Source organism: Zalophus californianus, chromosome X (genome assembly GCF_009762305.2).
Source record: "Zalophus californianus isolate mZalCal1 chromosome X, mZalCal1.pri.v2, whole genome shotgun sequence".
In the NCBI taxonomy this organism is placed as follows: domain Eukaryota; kingdom Metazoa; phylum Chordata; class Mammalia; order Carnivora; family Otariidae; genus Zalophus; species Zalophus californianus.
In genome coordinates, this window is record NC_045612.1 from 51782586 (window position 1) to 51795433 (window position 12848).

At 35.1% G+C, this 12848-nt stretch overlaps 1 protein-coding gene and 1 non-coding gene across 5 annotated transcripts in view; one reads left to right on the forward strand and one right to left on the reverse strand.

Annotated features, from left to right (window-relative positions):
* The window catches only part of DIAPH2 (diaphanous related formin 2), a 956101-nt gene that overhangs the window by 143344 nt on the left and 799909 nt on the right, over positions 1–12848 (reverse strand). The gene's annotated exons all lie outside the window — the stretch shown is intronic.
* Positions 9832–9938, forward strand: LOC113931595. The gene has a single exon (XR_003522762.1). It is a non-coding gene; the product is annotated as a U6 spliceosomal RNA (small nuclear RNA).

The window sequence follows — 12848 nt, forward strand, 5'->3', positions numbered from 1 at the left end:
GGAGGGAATCAAGCTACGACTGAGTACGAACAAAACTTAACTTGCCTATGTCTTATGTGCTCCTTGGCTTACTCCTCAAGTGTGTCCAAACTCCTCCTGCCTCCACAGGCTTCCAATTCTACTTCCCTTTAGTCATTCCTAAAAGATGATCTTGCGTTCTAATTTGTAAGAATGAGTCTGTGTCCCGAGGTTCATCATCTGCTTTCACCTAGACATCAATTATCTTCTATCCTGTCTATCTCTTTGGTAGAAACACCGCTCCTTTTTCTCCACCCCTAAAAGTTAATGCTCCTATGTTTCTTCCCTTCCTATGAACACCTTCAATCTCTCCTTCTTAACTGTTGCCTTCTTTAAACCAAAACTAATAAAATTAATTGGTAATGATTAATAATAGCAGTAATAACAACTAGTTAGTACATACAAAGTGCTTATGATGTACTAGGCACCATTTTAGGCACTTTGCAAGTATTCATTCATTTAATCCTCAGAATAACCTATAAGGTAGGTATTTCTATTATGCTCATTTTACAAAAAAGGAGATTGAAATAGAGGTTAAGTAACTTGTCCAAGATGCACAACTAAGAAGTGGTAGTGGCAGGATTTTAACTCAGACAGCTAAGCTCCAGAATCTGTGTTCCTAATTATCACACTGCTTTTTTTATATATAACTATACCATCACTTATTAGCTCATTATTTTGGACAACTTACTCAACTTCTCATGAGACTCAGTTCTCTTACATGTAGAATACGAATAATATTGCTAATCTTAAAGGATTGACATGAAGATTAAATGAACTAGAAAATATGTAACCCACCATGCCTGGTATATTAAATGTCAGTTTAAAAAAATACTAGACAGCAGTACAAAAGAATAAGGAAGATAACTATGCACTCATATAAAAATGTGCAAAATACTTTGTTAAATAACCAAAACAAGGTGGCAAAAAAATAAATAAATGCCAGTTAATATGATGATAATAATGACAATAATCCTAACAACCAAGCCTAGCTTTTATTAACCAAATATTCAGGGATAACTCTCCTAGAGGGAGATAAACTTTACTATGTGTTCAAAAAACCCTTACCAAACACTGTTTTAAGTACTTTACCAATGTAGTTAACATTAGTTAAATTTCGTCCCCAAAACAACCATGAGGTGAATCCTACTATTATTTCCATGTTACATACATGAAAACAGAGACAGAGAGGTGATTAACTTCCCCAAGGTCACAAAGCTAGTAAGTAGCCAACCAAGATTTGGACCCAACCAGTTTAACTCCAGAGTGTGTGCTAGGCAGGCTCTCAGTGTAATAGTTTGTTGTAGGAGGGCAAACTTGTAACACTCATGTCATGGGAGAATAGCATGAAAAAGTATAGTCTAGTGTATGTTCCCCAAACTTGTCAACTCAAGAAAACTTTCTGGAGTTTATAAAAATAAAAACAAAAACAAAACCAGGATCCTGGGCCCAATCCCAAACTTACTAAGTCAGACTCTGGGAATGGAGACCAGTAGAAGTTAACAGACGAGTAAATCAGAACCACTTAGGTAGCTTTTTCAAAATACCCATGCCTAGAACCCATGCCCAGATAGTCTGCTTTAGCATATTCGTGGTGGTTCCTAGGTCTCACTTGTTACCTTTGGGGGATGCTAGGGAACCAACAAATCATTTTGAAAACTGATAAAGAGAAAGAATCAAGCATTCACCCTATCTTCTCCATCTGAAATATACCTGAATGTAACCAAATAGCTGCTGAGGGGACATTTCTTTTCAAAGAGGTATTACAAATAATTTTTTAAAAAGAGGGAATGATAGGATATCATTCTCTTGGATTAATGGATCTAGGCAATGATCATCAGTGCCTGCTGATACACTAAGAGTCAACTAGCCATCATGTGCTCCATTATAAAACAACACACCCACAACAATAAGGATGTCTTGCTTAAAAATATGGAACCCAAATCTGATCTAGTTTCTATATCTAAGTTTATAGAAAATATATGGGGTGGGGGCTAGGTAAAGATATATGTAAATGATACCACTGGGATACAATAATAAAAATACAAACTCTATCAGACAAATGGCCTGGTTGCTTCAACAATAACAATGGAATATTATAATTAAAAAAAGAAAGAGATGAAGAGCTGAATAAGATCTAGCCTCCAAGATGACCTCTTCAATTATCCCCAACCATTGGTATTCATGCTCTGGTGCAGTTTTCTTCTACATTGTTTCTGGGTTAGTCTGTATGACCAATAGAATATGACAGATGTGTTGTTATGTCATTTCCAAGGCTAGTACACAGAAAGAACTGTGGCTTCCTCTTTGCTCTTTGTCTCTCTCTCTTAGATCACTCGCTCTTGGGGAAGCCAGCGGCCATATTGTAAGAGACTCAAAAAGCCCTCCAGAGAGGCTCATATAGTGGAGAAATGAACTGGAAAGCAGATTCAAGACCACAGATGCAGCCCTGGACAACTTCCTGACCACTACTTGAAGAGAGACAATGAGACAGAATCATTCAGCTGAGCTGCTCTCAAATTCCTGACACAGAAACCTTAAGGTAGTAATATTTGTAATTTTAAGCCACTAAGTTTTGAGGGTAATTTTTTATGTAGCAATTGATAACTAATACAAGACAGATATCATAGTTTAAAACAGAGACTTAAGAGAACAACAATAATAAATAGATCTTACTCAGTTCCTGATTCAAACTGGGGCTGGGAGGGGGTAGGGGCACATCAGACCATGAAATGTGAACACTGGATATTTGTTAATAAGGAAACATTTTTTATGATATATGATAGTATTATTTGGTTATGTTAGAAATAATCCTTACATTTTATGAATACATATAGAATTATTTACAGATGAGAAAAACATAATGTATGTCTAGGACTTACTTGAAAATATCCAAGGGTGGGAGTATAGATAGAACAAGATTGACCAGGAAATGGTCATTGTTGAAGCTAGATGCTGGGTTAATTATATTATTCTATTTTGTATATATTTGAAAATTTCACAATAAAGAGTAAGAGTAATAGTAACCTTGACTAACCATCAAGGCCTCACAACAGATTAAGAAAAAAAAATGAAGCAATTGCAATTAAACCAACCACTCAGGAGAGGCAAGTTCTCAATAACCATATAAGGTTCATCTATGGGTGTCATTGCTTACAAATTCATATATTGTATATACACATAGATATATACATATCTCTTCTTTGGTGTGGCCATGTCATTTCTCCCCAGCTAGACATAAGACAGTAGCTTGGAGATATATATTTTCGTTTATTACTTGGTTTATTTATCACTGAACTTTGCTTTTAAAGTACAAGACAGACCTCAGCATTTCTGTAGGAAAAAGAAATCAATTTAAAGCAAGACATTAAGAAGAAAAGAAACAGAGGATAACTCATGATTCTGAAGGGCATAAGAGGAGTGAGATGAGGAGTACAACGTGGGCCTCAGGAAGGGGTACTGAAAGAAAATGAAGGAACTTGGAACATAAGGTAATTTTCTGAGCCTGTAGGGTGTAAGTTTTAGTTTGAGGGATTAGAGAGAATAGAATAAATCTGGAACAACTACCAAGGCATGTGATTTGGTGAACAACAGATAAGGAGATTGCTAAGCAGTAATGAAGACTCAAATAATGCTACAAGCATACTTTATACATAACAGATGAATATAGAATACTTTAGATTCTTCCACAAGGAAATGAATTCACTTCTGGCATTTATTTTGTTTTGTTGTTATTGTGTGATTTTATCTTTAAGAGGAGAGGATTGAGTAGCAACTCTGCTTCAGCTGTAACACAACTAGAAGCGAGATATGATTCTAAATACTGTATTCCCTATGTTATATACTTTTACTCAGGAAGCTTTCAAAATAGCCTGAATAATTTATGATTTGATTTTAATAATCTGCAACAGTTGGGAAATATGTAAATATTTCTTCTCTTACTTTGTGCAAGTCCAAAAAAGCAAGGGTCAATCAACAAAGGCAATATCAAACAAAAAACCTCACATTTGAGGAAAATAAGATATATTTTAACATCTAACTGGGCCATTTACAGAAGAATAAAGACAATCACTTAAACATTTGTTTCCATGGGCATTTGAGAATAATGCCTCAATAAATAGCTATGGACACTGAGGAGAGGAAGTTTAGATATAATAATATTGCATAATTTAATAGGACACATAGCTATAGAGCAATTTCATTTTAAAATAGAAAAACCTAGATAAAATAAGATTTCCACTATCCAGAAACCTCAGAGAATGAGTTGATCTGGATAGTTGAGGATTTATAAACTTTAAAAACCAACACTTTTTATCTTAGTCATTTTTTATCTTAGTCATTTGTATAGAAATGTTTCACAAATATACATTTTGCTGCACATACAAAAAGAAAATCTACAGAAAATACACTGTTGCTGATTCACATAATTATCACTAACATCAAATATTGTGCTGTTCTCTAAATCCAACAAGGTCCTCAGGGCATATTTAAGGTGTGTCTATTTTTTCTTTAAATATAGCAGAACTACTCTGTGTTTAAAGTTCCTTTTCATCTTAAAAAATGTTTTAAATACTATTTATTTATTCTGATATAATCAGCACACGGTCATGAAAGAGTATTATGAAAAGTTGGAAGTAAAAAGCACCCATAGTACTGTGATATAGCTACAAGGACTTAATATTTTGATGCATTTCATTCTGATTTTTTCAACAACTACATACATACCTTTTATTTAGCTGAGACCAATTGTAATTAGTTTTGAATCCTATGCTAATTCTTTGTAAGATGTTATCTGCTTTGATGATTAGTTCATCTCCTCCACTGGAATCAGCATATTAGCGATCACTCTTTATTGCTGTGAGTGGGTCTCAACATACCTACCACCTCAATATTATTGTGTTGTTTCATATTTACTGGGGGTGAAAAAAACCTAGAAAACCAGGATGACAATAGAGTAGAAGGATCCTAGGCTTGTCTCGTCCCACGAACACAACTAGATAACTATCGAATCATGCTAAATATCCCAGAAATCAACCTGAAGACTGACAGAACAAACTCCACAACTAAAGTGAGAGAAGAAGCCACATGGAAGGATTGCAGACATAACTGGCTTTTCTAACAAAAAGAAGGCAGAGACTTACATAAAATGCCAAGATGGAGGAATTTTTCCCAGATGAAAGAAGATAAGCCCACAGCCAGAGATCTAAGTGAAACAGATGTAACTAACATGCCTGATGGAAAATTTAAAGCAACAATCATAAGGATACTCACTGGGCTTGAGAAAAGAAGAGAAGACATCAGTGAGACCCTTACTACAGAGATAAAAGAAATAAAAAAAAATCAATCAGAGATGAAGAATGCAATAAATAAGATAGAAAACAGGTTTGATGTAATGAATAACAGGCTGGAAGAAGCAAAGGAATGAATTAGTGACCTTGAAGAGAGAATAATGGAAATTATGAAGCTGAACAAAAGAGAGAAAGAAGAATTATGCAACATGAGGACAGACTTAGGGAACTCAGTGACTCCACAAATGTAAAAAAAAAAAAGAAAGAAAAAAAACAACAACAACCAAAAAAAAAACAAGAAAAGCATTTGTATTATAGGAGTCTCAGAATAAGAGAGAGAAAGGGGTAGAAAACTTATTTGAGGAAGTAATAACTGAAAACTTGCCTAATCTGGGGAAGGAAACAGACATCTAGATCCAGGAGGCATAGAGAACTCCCATCAAAACCAACAAAAACAGGCCAGCACCAAGACATATTGTAATTAAATTTGCAAAATATAGTGATAAAGAAAAAATCTTAAAAGGAAAAAGACAAAAGAAGTCCCTAACTTAAAAGAGAAGACCCATTAGGCTAGCTGCAGATATCTCTACAGAAACTTGGCAAGCCAGAGAGAGTGGCATGATTTATTCAAAGTGCTAAATGGGAAAATTCTGCAGCCAACAATACTCTATCCAGCAAGGCTGTCATTTAGAATGGAAGGAGAGATAGAGAGTCTCCCAGACAAACAAAAACTAAAGGAGTTCATGACCACTAAACCAGCCCTCTAAGAAATATTAAAGGGGACTCCTTGGGTGCAAACGAGAGACCAAAAGTGACAAAGACAAGAAAGGATCAGAGAAAATCTCCAGAAACAATGATAAAACAAGTAATAAAACGGCAATAAGTACATATCTATCAATAATTACTCTGAATGTAAATGACTAAACATTCCAATCAAAAGGCATAGGCTATCAGAATGGAAAAAAAAAAAGACCCATCTCTATGCTGCCTACAAGAGACTCTTTTTAGACCTAAAGACACCTGCAAATTGAAAATGAGGGGATGGAGAAATATTTATCACACAAATGGATGTCAAAAGAAAGCTGAAATAGCAATACTTACATCAGAGAGACTAGACTTGAAAATAAAGACTGTAAAAAGAGATGAAGAAGGGCTCTATATCATAATAAAGGGGACAATCCAACAAGAAGATCTAACAATTATAACTCTTTATGCACCCAACCTGGGAGCACCCAAATATATAAAACAATAACAAACATAAAGGAACTCATTGATAATAATAGAATAGTAGGGGACTTTAACATCCCACTTATATCAATGGACAGATCATCTAAATAGAAAATAAACAAGGATGGGGCACCTGGGTGGTGCAGTGAGTTAAGCATCTGACCTTGGTTTCAGCTCAGGTTGCAATCTCAGGGTTGTGCGATCAAGCCCTGTGTCATGCTCTGTGACAATGGATTAAGATTCTCTCTTCCTCTGCCCCTCCCCCACTTGCTCTCTCTCTTTCTCTCAAATGAATAAATAAACCTTAAAAAAAGGAAAGAAACAAGGAAACAACAGCTTTGAATGACACACTTGACCAGACAGAATTAACAGATATTTTCAGAACAGTCCATCCTAAAACAGCAGAATATACAGGTTTTTCAAGTGCACACAGGACATTACCCAGAAGAGATCACATATTAGGTCATAAAACAGCCCTCGACAAATACAAAGAGAGTGAAATTATACCATGCACCTTTCTGACCACAATGTTATGAAACCAGAAATCAACCACAAGAAAATATTTGGAAAGACCACAAATATATAGAAGTTAAACAACATGCTACTAAACAATGAACAGGTCAACCAGGAAATCACAGAAAAATAAAACAATGCATGGAAACAAATGAAATTGAAAACATAATAATCCAAAATGTTTTGGAAGCAACAAAAGTGGTCCTAAGAGGGAAGTATATAGCAATACAGGCCTACCTTGAGAAGCAAGAAAAATCTCAAATAAACAACCTAACCTTACACCTAAAGGAGCTAGAAAAAGAACAACAAATGAAGCCTAAAGACAGCAGGAGGAAGGAAATAATAAAGAGTAGAGCAGAAATAAATGATATAGAAATTTAAAAAACAATAGAGCAGATCAATGAAAGCAGGAGCTGTTTCATATAACACAGCTCATTTTACCAAGTCTAATTTTCAGAGGTTTTTATAATTAATATTCATCCTCCAGACCTCTACATTCTTTAAAAGAAACCAACCAAGTTTACAGTTCTAAAGCCATTTTTAAAGGTATTTGAGGTTAAAAATTGCATATATACTAATTTGAGGTACATACAAATGCCCCCCTATATTTGAACCATTGTAAAAACTGAGCTATATAACATGATTTTATAATATCTTAGATTTTTACCTCTTGATACCCACGTGCAACTTCTATTAGCATTGAAGGCAGATTTATTTGTGCTCACCAATGGATGGATTGATGTATATATATATGGGTATACACACACACACACACACACATATGCATGCAATGTTGAACTTGAAGAATAGCACAGAAGTCTGTTTTTTTAAGCCTAAAGTTTACTATCCTTCATATAGATGCCTCAGCACTCAAGAAACTTGAACTGATATTTGCACAATACATAACAATCATTTGATCCACACACACACAAAAAGCAGCTGCTTTATAGGCTTAACCACGCTACATAATGCTGAGGACAGAACATGATAAATACCATAGCCAATTGAAATTGCGTAAGCAATTTTAGCAAGTACAATGTAAGACATACAGCATCATTCAATGCCAAGTATTTTCACAAGCAATGTTGAGAGGTGCTAATGGAGGGCATAATGGGTCCCTCTAAAGAGCACCATGGGGGGATTCATTCAAATATAGGTCCTCCCATCCTTTGTTCCTCTGACTATAGCCCTCACTCTATGCTTGTCATTTGAGTGGGGATTTAGTCAGTTGAAATTCTCTAGGATTATAGTAGGAATTGTTTTGTTAAAAGCCTGGTCACCAATTGAAAATACTACCTTCTCCTACCCGTTCCTAACAATCTTCCTTTTGAATGACCATCAGTTGTTTCACAAGATAAAATACATTTATTTTGTGTAAAGTTGTTTACCTGCTAGTTAGCCAGGAAATACTATCGAGTTTTATTACTTTAATTATAAAAATCATAAAATAAAATACATATGCAATAAAAAAGATTATGTAACAAATACCTATTTTCAAATTGCCTTGGGACTGTTTATGGAGTGGTTTGGCCTAAAGCAATTACTAAAACCAGATTTGAATGCTATTATAAATAGGTATAAGCTTTCCTTACATAACCCATATTTATATTATCAATAAAAGCTGAGACTTAAAGCTTGCAGTAACAACTTTGTGGAGAAAGCAGGGCAAATTTATTGTCTGTGATCCTTTCTTTATCTCTCCCTATTACATCCGGGATAACTGTGTAGTATTAGGTGATATGACCAAATCTTATTAGTGGAGGGTTTTTCTATCTTAAGCACAAATCTGGCATTTAAAAATCCCAAAGTCAAAAAATTAACATAGAAAATGTCAGAAAATTAAGCAAATTAAAAGATATTGTCAACAGTATGCAGTACTGTCAAAGGACAAATAACCCCAGTTAAACAGTATCAGGAATGGGTAATAGATTTTTGAAAAGTAGATACCAAGGTGAGAGAGACAGTTAATGTCAAAGCATAAAAGATATTTAAAGCACAATAGCTATTATATTATATATATATTTGATGACTATTTTATCATTTGTACAGCTGACACAGCTGGGTACAAATAGCAGTAAAAATTTGAGGTTTTTAAATTACCAGCTTGCACCAGTGCTAACCATGAAGCATAACCAATGCTAGCATAAGATTCATTTCCAACTTAATGCATTTATATGTTTCAAAATTAGCTTATTTAGGAAAATATAAATGACAAAAACTGTTAATGATATATAATCTTTTCAGAGCAGGCTTATTTCTTTTTATTTTAAAACTTTATTTTTCCTTCCATGAATGTTTATGTGGCAGATAGTCAGTAATATAAATTACTCACATGAATTCTGTTTCAATTAGCCAAAGAAGAGTCATAAACATGAGAAAAAAGAGTTTTTAACTTTGTTGGCTTAGAAAGAAAAAGAATTTATACCATAAGAAAATATTAGTTCCCTTGTTTGTCTGATGCAGAATCCTGACATTATTAAAGGAGTTAGAAGAATAGAACACTTTGGAGTACATATTGAATTTCTCGCTTTAATAATGAAGATGTAGTTCTGTGTAATCTGAAATTAATTTAAAGCTAGTGAAAAGAAGTAATATTCTACTATCTCTGTTTTGTTCTCTCCTACTCAAATTTAACAAGTAGTAGCAGCTTTCAGGAGAACAGCAGGTACAAAAGATTCAAATTAGATGTCAGAGTTGAATAAGTCAAGTTTGCCTTCTATTATTTGAATGGGACTTAACTAATTTGTTCAATAACCTGTGTTTTTTTTTTTCTTGGAAAATTATCGTGCTCGCTTTGGCAGCACATATACTAAAATTGGAATGTTACAGAGAAGATTAGCATGGCCCCTGTGCAAGGATGACACGCAAATTTGTGAAAATTATTTTCTTCTTAATAAAAGTTAGAACTCTGGAGAATGAACTTCAAAAGCAGTGACCATTTCATAAATAGTGTGATGTTCAGATTGAAAACAAGTAAGACGACAAGTTGATGGGAAAACAAAGTGATAGAATCACATAAAAGAAATATATTGGAGGGAGCGGGCTAAACAAGGCAACTCACGGCAAAATCCTTTACTCTCTGCCCCAAATCCAAGTCAAATCAGAGCTTTTCAGGTGAAGCAATGTAGTCCTATGACAAAGTATCATGAAAAATGTACCAGTGGCTTGTTTTCATTTTAGCTGCATTTTTGACATCTTATGGCCTGTAGAGATATTCCCTGGATCACATACACAGGTAGCAAATGCACCGTGTGTCATCTCTAAAGTCATGTTACTGTGATTGTATTCATACAGCCTTTGCTTTGCGTTGTTTTCTTAATAGGAAAGATTGATTTGTCATTATTCATTTATACTCTCTTGCCCACTCCCCATTATTCCTACAAGCTGCATAGTCAACTGATGTGTGAAATAAGTGAACAAAGAAACAATGTGCTTTAGAAAACATGACTGAAGCATTCATATCATTTAGAAGAGAAAAATTCCAGGTTTAAAAGAGCTTGGGTCTACCTTAAAGCAGGAACTTCCCTGCAGAGAGAAATGGGAAGAAACGAAGGCACATAATGCCACTGCAGCTGCAATATTTCTGAAGTAGAACACTCAGAAAAGGGCACAAGCTATTCATGCTTCTAGAAACATTGCGTTTAATTCCTCTGCAACAGATTTAGCAGCTTAATGGAAAGGAGCAGCACATGGAGGAAAAAAAAATGAAAGAAGAGTTAGCACTGCAAGGAAATTTGCTTAAACTAATATTAGAAAGAAAATATTTCAGAAATGGTGCCCTCTAATAATCACATGCGCTAAGGCTAGAATAAAAGGTCATAGCTAACTGGTACAAAAGCAGGTTTGGACACACAGTAAATAAAATTCTGTGATGCATTCTACCCAACCACTACTCTTTTTACCTTCGACTATGCCAGGACATGTTCCACATGTTACAGAATCCAGAAAAGAAGCCAAAAGAAGCCATACTTCAAAACTGAGCTTCTTTTCCAATTTTTATTTATTTATTTCTTTTTAAAGATTACTTATTTCTTTATTTGACAGACACAGAGCACAAGCAGGGGGAGCGGCAGGCAGTGGGAGAGGGAGAAGCAGGCTCCCTGCTAAGCCCAATGCAGGTCTCGATCCCAGGACCCCAGGATCATGACCCGAGCCGAAGGCAGACGCTTAACCGACTGAGCCACCCAGGCGCCCCTCCAATTTTTAAAGAAAACTTTGCCATATTTAACTTTCATAGCCAAATCAACTAGGAGAACAAAACATACTTGATGGTGAAGAATGGAAGTTAAGTAGTAGTTTAAAAAGTCATGCCTAATGCATAATAAAAAAGCTTTCACGTGACTTGATTAAAAATCATGACTGATAGGGGCTCCTGGGTGGCTCAGTCAGTTAAGCATCTGCCTTAGGCTCGGGTCATGATCCCAAAGTCCTGGGATCAAGCCCCACATTGGGGATAAAGGGGGTTCCCCCCAGGAGCTCCCTGCTCTCTGGGGAGTCTGCTTCTCCCTCTCCCTCTGTTCCTCTCTTGTGCTCGTGCTCTCTCAAATAAATAAAATCTTAAAAAAAAACCATGACTGATAAAAGATGCTACTTTCTAAGGGCAATGCTCTGGTTTGGAAAAACAGATAAGTGAACACACTGCAGAGTCTCACTTTTACTGGAGTTAGCCTCTACAAGTTTAAAAAAAAAAAGTGAATGAACAGAGCTACATGTTTTCAAGACATTACAGATTAGAGAAAAAATAACATATCAATTAGTTTATAAGTGCTTTTAAAAAAATATTTTGTTTTACATGCCTTAATTATAAAGATTTCTCATTAGTATAGAACTTCATTATGACCTATTAGAGTAAAATCTAATACATTATTTGAATGAATTTGGAGAGACAAAATTTTTTTTAAGTACTAAACCTACTAAACTACCTTACTTGTTGAAATCCCAAACTTTTTCCTTTTCATTGAATACGTTTATACCTGTCAAACTGTAATCAACTGCCCATTGTGGTCTGAGGAACTTTTATGAAAAGGTATTTGTCCCTTTCATGTTTTTTTTTTTTCCAGAGTGTATACGTTCTGAGAGCAAAAAAAATCAGGTAGTCATTTCACAACTGTCTATACTAATTGATGAAATAATTTTTGTAAATATACAAAAGGTTCATCATCTGCTTCATGCTTTACTCACTACCAGGAGTACTTATAAATTCCAGCAGTGATGACATTATAATCCTAAAAAGTCTGGGAACCAAGCGTTCATCTAGGAACTTTTCTCTGTCCTTTGAGATATCCTTCATTGACCCCTCCCTGACACCAAGACCTGAACAATTTTACATAAAGTAAGAAAGAATGTATTCACTAAGTAGTCAGTCTTGTTTGTTTTCCTAAAAGGGATAGAAGGCTGAGACTTAAGTAAGACAGACTTCAAATAATGCTGACACAATTATATTTCCTCGTTTTTGCTGTCAGTTTTTCTTCTCCACAACTAATATGTGGAATATCAGATTGGGACAATGGCAGTGGGAAACAATGTTGTAAGAGGGATAAAAAGATAAAACACAATTCTGAAGCAGCAGAAGGGAAGTGAGGAAAGCAGTGTACAAAGGGCCCAGGACCACAAAGCATGGTAAATAGGAAAAAAGTTAAGAAACTTGAAGCATAATCTATAATGCATAGAATCTGTGTGGACAGCATTCAACTTGACCATAATCCTTTTTCAGTGCTTTGCATCTTCCTCTGCCAGGGAGTTCTAAATGAACCATGCAAAGTGATCAATACTGTTTGTGGCAACTGAAAAAAATTCAAATGG